Raw genomic sequence first — 6812 nt, 5'->3', positions numbered from 1 at the left:
AAGAAGAAAAGGGGGAAGCCAACGTTAGTGACATTCAACATTGTCACTAACGTTGGCCAAGTCACACAAGGCCACGTTAACCTAGTTAACGTGGAAGCTAACGTCAAGAGATTAGGTGGTCGACAATGTTAGTGACACTCAACATTGTCACTAACGTTGGGATGAACACACACTATCCCCAAGAAGCCATGTTAACTCCAACGTTAACCTAGTTAACGTGGAAGTTAACATGAAGAAGGGAGGTGACGCCAACGTTAGTGACACCCAACATTGTCACTAACGTTGGCCAAGTCACACAAGGCCACGTTAACCTAGTTAACGTGGACTCTACCGTGGGAGCTAAGGGGCACCTTGGAACGTTAGTGACAATGTTAAGTGTCACTAACATTCTCGAAGGTTGGCAAGCCTACGTTAAAAGAGCCACGTTAACTAAGTTAACGTGGACTCTAACGTAGAGAAGGGGGAGGCTTCTCCACGTTATTGGGAAAGTTGAGTTTCAATAACGTGCGCGAAGGACAAAGAGGCAACGTTAGTGGCAACGTTTGTGCCACTAACGTTGAGGTTAACGTGGCTCTTACTTAGGTAAGGAACGTTAGTGAAAAAGTTGAATGTCACTAACGTTCTCGAACCCATATTTTCACTGAACGTTAACACCACTAACGTCCTGAGCTAAAGTCTCTACCCACTTCACACTTTCTCTCTGCAAGTAAAGCTGAGCCCAATGAAGAAGAGAACTGCTTCAAACTCAAGATCCAAAGGCCCATACCCAAGACTTGAAGAATCAACTAGAAGAACAGAAGAGTAGTATATATAGGAGTAGCTTTGAATTATTTTGTGAGTTGGAAATTATAGGGAGCCTCTTGGCATAGAACTACTCTCTGTATTTTACTTTCTCTGCACTTTTAGTTTTCATCATGTATTCTCCATCCTTGTTTTCATTTTCCAGAGCTATGAACAACTAAACCCCTTTCATTGGGTTAGGGCAGAGGAGGTCGAGCAAATCATGCTGGGGAAGATAGAAGAGTTTTAGGCTCTTACATCAATCCAAACCCAGGAAACTGTGGAAGTAGCATTCAAAAGCCAACCATCCATGACAACAATTTTGAACTGAAGCCACAGCTCATCACCCTTGTTTAGAACAATTGTTCGTTCGGAGGGAGTGTCCAAGAGGACCCCAATCAACATCTAACCACCTTCTTGAGAATATGTGACACAGTGAAGTCTAATGGTGTTCATCCTGACGCCTATAGACTACTCTTATTTCCATTCTCACTCAAGGATAAGGCAGCCAAGTGGCTGGAGTCTTTCCCAAGGGAAAGCTTGATAACTTGGGAAGACGTGGTGAACAAATTCTTAGCAAGATTTTACCCTCCTCAACGAATCAATAGGCTGAGAGCTGAGGTCCAAACTTTCAGGCAACAAGATGGTGAGACTCTATATGAAGCATGTGAAAGGTTTAAAGACCTAACAAGGAGGTGCCCACCAGATATGTTCAATGAATGGTGTAGCTGCACATTTTCTATGAAGGGCTCTCTTATGAGTCAAAGAAGGCCGTAGACCATTCATCCGGAGGATCTTTGAACAAGAAGAAGACCATTGAGGAGGCCATAGATGTCATTGAAACAGTAGCAGAGAATGACTACTTCTATGCCTCCGAAAAAGGGAACACTAGAGGAGTGATGGAGTAGATATGGTGGTAAACAATCAATACTTCTTTGCTCATCAAAGACAATGCCAACCAGCCCAAAGAAAGGGTGTACTGGAGTTGGAAGGTGTGGACACCATTCTAGCCCAAAACAAGGTGATGCATCAGCAAATCCAGTAACAGTTTGAGCAGATGGCTAAGAGGATTGATAGTCTGCAAGTTGCATCAATAAATGTCACCAATCAACCACCAGCTGGATGGGGACAAAATGAGGAAAATTATGAAGATCAACAGCAGGAACAAGTGAACTACATGCACAACCAAAGATCCAGCCAGAATGAATTCTATGGAGACACATACAACCCCTCTTGGAGAAACCATCCCAATCTAAGGTGGGGAGACAATCAAAACTAGCAGCCTTGGCAGAAGAATTCAAACCAGAACAACTCAAGAAACACAAACCACAACTAGCAAAACACTAACCACAATCCATGATGAATCATCAGGAGATGACTAGCAAGAATCATTGATAAACCATTATTTTATGGTTTATATTGTGCTTAATTGTGTGGTTTTATCAAATCTTTACCCACTTATTCATATGATTAGCATGAATTTATAATTCCTTCCCGAAATTACTTCATGGTTGAATAGCTGCTTCCTAGAGACTTTTAATTTTGCATTTTAATTCTCTTTCATTCCATTCGATGCCGTGATCTGTGTGTCAAGTGTTTCAGGTTTTATAGGGCATGAATGAATTGGAGATTGGAAAGGAAGCTTGCAAAAATGGAAAGAACATAAGAAATTGAGGAGATGACCAGCGAGAAGTGACGCGGACGCTTGGCTCACGTGACCGCGCGAAATAGAGGAAATTGCAGTGATGCAGACGCATGGCTCACGCGACCGCGCAGATTGGAAACTGCACAAATGAAGCGAATGCGTGGACGATGCGCATGCGTGGCAAGGCAAAACACTGGATGACGCGAACGCGTGAATGACGCAATCGCGTGACATGCGCGATCTGCAGAATCTACAGAATTTGCTGGGAGCGATTTTAGGCCCTGCTTTGACCCAGTTTTCGGCCCAGAAAAGCATATTAGAGCCAGGGAACATGCAGAGACCAGAGAACAACATTCATTCCGCATTATTTTAGTTTTAGATATGATTTTACTCCTCCTCTAGGTTTTCTCTCTACACATTCATAGTTCTTAGGATTTTGATTTTATTGCTTTTTGGATTGGGATATTGAGAAGAGTTATTACTTCCGTCAAGACTTTGTCATTCTAGTTTGTTTTCCTTACTTGTCACTTACTCTTCCATATCCTTCATTTACTCAGAATTATTATTGGATTATTTTCAGAATTTATTAATACAAGAACTATTTTTATTTTTAATTGATCCTTTTGATTATTATTTATCATGTCTTTCAATATTTCCCTTCCTTATTTCGTGGATTTCACAATCATAATGAGCGAGTAGTTCCATAACTTGATTGGGAGTTGATTGAAAGGAGGACCTTGAGTTGGATGCTCAAGAGTAAAATTATAGTTGGGTTTCGCGTTGGGTCGCCCTCTAATCACTGACACTAGTCCTTCCCAAGGGAGAGGATTAGAACTGGTGAATAGAAACTAACTTCCAACTTGCTTAACTTTCCTTTATCTGGTAAAGGATAACTGAGCAGGCAACCTTTAATTATCACTTTTATCTTGGGAGAACTCCATCAAGGATAGGGCTTCCAACTAATCTACTCCCGATCAAGGTTTTTATTTAAAATTACATAAATTCTCTGATTTAATTTCCTGTTTATCAACTCAACCATTTTTAGAAAAAACATCTGATTAATAAAATAGCACATCTTTCTACAACTCGTTGGGAGACGACCTAGGATTCATACTCTCAGTATTTTAATTTTAATTTTGTGATAACCCTTCTAAATTGATAAGCAGATTTTTGGTTAGTTAAGAACTGTGCTCGCAACGTATCTCTTATAACAATTTCTTAACTCGCCAATTTCCGCCACGTCAATTTTTGGCGCTGTTGCCGGGGAGTTGCAATAGAGTGCTAAGTTATTGATTGAAATTTATTTATCTGCATTTTTTTTATTTTATTTTGCTACTATGAGCTGCATGTTTGTTTCATTAAATGACGCGTTCACTTCCTGATCCAAGCTTGCCAGTATTTGATCCTAAGATTGAAATAACTATTTCACGTATAAGGCAAGCTCGGCATCGGTTAGTCTTCTCTGAGGGCGGATCTGAAATGTCACTTGAGGAAGAAACAAGCCCCCGTTCTACTGATTCGGTTGATTTACGTGCAGGTGACATGGAAGCACCTAGGAGAGTTACTATCCAGGAGGCTGGAGCCCCTGATTTCACAATGCAACCGTTTCAAGCACATCACCCAGCAGTGGCTACAGACTTTGAAATAAAGACTGCACTACTCAACTTGATGCCCAAGTTTCATGGCCAACCTGCTCAAGAGCCTATTAAGCACCTGAAGGATTTCCAAGTAGCCTGTTCTACTGTCAGGCGAGATGGTGCAGATGAAACTTCTATTCTATTGAAAGCCTTCCCATTCTCTCTTGAGGGAAAGGCGAGAGAGTGGTACTACACTCAACCCGCAGTAACTGTTTCTGACTGGGATACGCTTAGAAGAGAATTTTTTTGGAAAAATTCTTTCCAGCTGAAGTTACTGACAAACTAAGGAAAGATATTTCCATGATTGTTCAGGACGAATATGAGACTTTCTACGAATACTGGGAGCGCTTCAACAACCTTCTGGAAGCATGTCCCCACCATATGATTGACAAGATAGTGTTACTCGGTTACGTCACACAGGGCATGAGGCCCCAAGATAAGACCACATTGGAGAGTGCTAGCAATGGATCTATGAAAAAGTACAAGACCACTGTGGAGGCATGGCAATTGATCAGCGACTTGGCTGAGTCTACAAGGAATCACAGGCAAAAACAGGGCCGGTCAAAAGCTGTTGCGAAAGTATCTTCTTGCAAGGAAACTACTGCTCTGACTCAGAATATATGTGAAATGACCAACTTACTGAAGCAGATGCAGTTGAGTCAACAACAAGCACATCAGAGCCAATAGCTAGTCCCACAGAGAGTGTGTGGGATCTGTGCTGATTACAGCCATTATACTGATGAATGTCTGCAGCTCCAGCAGAAAGATAACACTGTGGCAGCCACTCATAACTTCTATGACTGCCCCAACCAAGGGTACAATCAAGGTGGCAGTTACAGCCATGGATGGCTGGACAATTCTAACCAAGGTTGGAGAGACAATTCTAACCAGAATTGGAGAGACAATTCTAACCAAAATTGGAGGGACAACAATAACAGAAGAGGCAGAGACAATCAAGGATATCAGAGGTGGAATAATAACAACAACAGGCAGCAGAACCAGAACCAACCTTACAGAGCACCTCACCTGAGGTAGTCCCAAGGACCAAAGCACAACCAGCAACAAGTTCTGCATATCACTCAATCTAATTCCTCTCCGAGTGAAGAGGCGCTTCAATCCATTACGCAAGGGCAAAAGAACGTGGAAAGTTCAGTTAATGGCCTAGCATCCGCTATACAAGCTCTCATCTCTCAGCTGGCATCACCCAATACTTCAATTACTCAACATGCAAGCTCCAGTGGAATTCCTTCTCAACCCTTACCCAATCCAAAGGGTGGCATCAATGCCATCACCCTAAGGTCCAGAACCACACTGCAAGAGAAGAATCAGGAGGAGCCAATCCCATCAGAACACGCCTCAGCTGAAGAGGTGGTAGAAGTAGAGGATGCTGAAGAGGAAGATGAGATACAAGACATGGGTGAAGAAGTAGAAGCTCAACCACATAAAGAAGTACCAAAGGAGGCAGACCCTGCAGAAAACACCCTCCCTATTCCATTTCCACAAATTGCAAGGAAGCCCAGGAAGCAGATGGAACTTGATCCCAAAATGGTAGAAATATTCAAAAAGGTTGAGGTAACTGTTCCCCTTTTTGATGTCATTCAGCAGGTACCTAAATACGCAAAGTTTCTAAAAGATTTATGTATACATAAAGACAAAATTAATGAACTAGAAACTATTCCTTTAGGTAGTTCTATATCTGCTTTAATAGGAGGTATACCTGAAAAGTGTAGTGATCCAGGCCCATGTATGGTTAATTGTACTATTAGTGGTGTGATATTTTCTGACTGCATGTGTGATCTAGGAGCATGTGTTTGTATAATGCCTTTGTCTATATATGATCCTCTGAGGCTCCCTCCCTTAAAAAAGTTGGCAGCTCGTTTTGTGTTAGCAGATAAAAGCATTATTACAGTGGTTGGAGTTGCTGAAGATGTATTAATGAGCATTAAGGGACTCACATTTCCCATTGACTTCTATATTCTGGAAATGCCCCCTAATGACTCAGGAAGGCCATCATCAATCCTGCTTGGAAGACCATTTCTGAAGACTTCAAAATTCAAGATGGATGCATTTTCCGGAACTTATTCCTTTGAAATAGATGGCAGAATAGTGAAATTCAGTTTAAACGGAGCTATGAAGCACCTTCCGGATGACCTTTCTATCTCCCAGTATGACATCATAGATGAAACCGTGGCTGAAGTTCACCAGGAGGAATTAGAAGAGAAATACACAGGACAAGGTCCAAGTGTGGGGACATTTTCAGAGGACAATGAGGGCACTTTGCCATTATCACCAGCCCCAGATAATCCAGAGCTTGACCATGAGCAGAAATTGGAATTAAAGCCCCTCCCTCCACACCTCAAGTATGCTTACCTTGAGGACAAGCAGAAGTTTCCAGTTATCATTGCAAGGGAACTCACTTCCCAACAAGAAGAACAGCTACTCAATGTGCTGAGAAAACACAAGAAAGCAATTGGATGGAACCTGGCGGATATAGCAGGCATCAGCCCTCAAGTTTGTGAGCATAGAATATTCGTAGAAGAGGGAGAAAAGCCCGTCCGTCAACCTCAGAGAAGACTGAATCCCACCATCTTAGAAGTTGTCAAGAAAGAAGTGACCAGGCTACTTGAAGCAGATATCATTTACACCATCTCAGATAGCGAATGGGTCAATCCAGTACAAGTGGTGCCCAAGAAGTCCGAAATCACAACAGTAAGAAATGAGCATGGAGAGCTTCTAACAACTAGAGTGCA

Source organism: Arachis ipaensis, chromosome B01 (genome assembly GCF_000816755.2).
Source record: "Arachis ipaensis cultivar K30076 chromosome B01, Araip1.1, whole genome shotgun sequence".
NCBI lineage: Eukaryota > Viridiplantae > Streptophyta > Magnoliopsida > Fabales > Fabaceae > Arachis > Arachis ipaensis.
The sequence above is the reverse complement of the archived record's forward strand: the minus strand, read 5'-3'. Positions refer to the sequence as shown.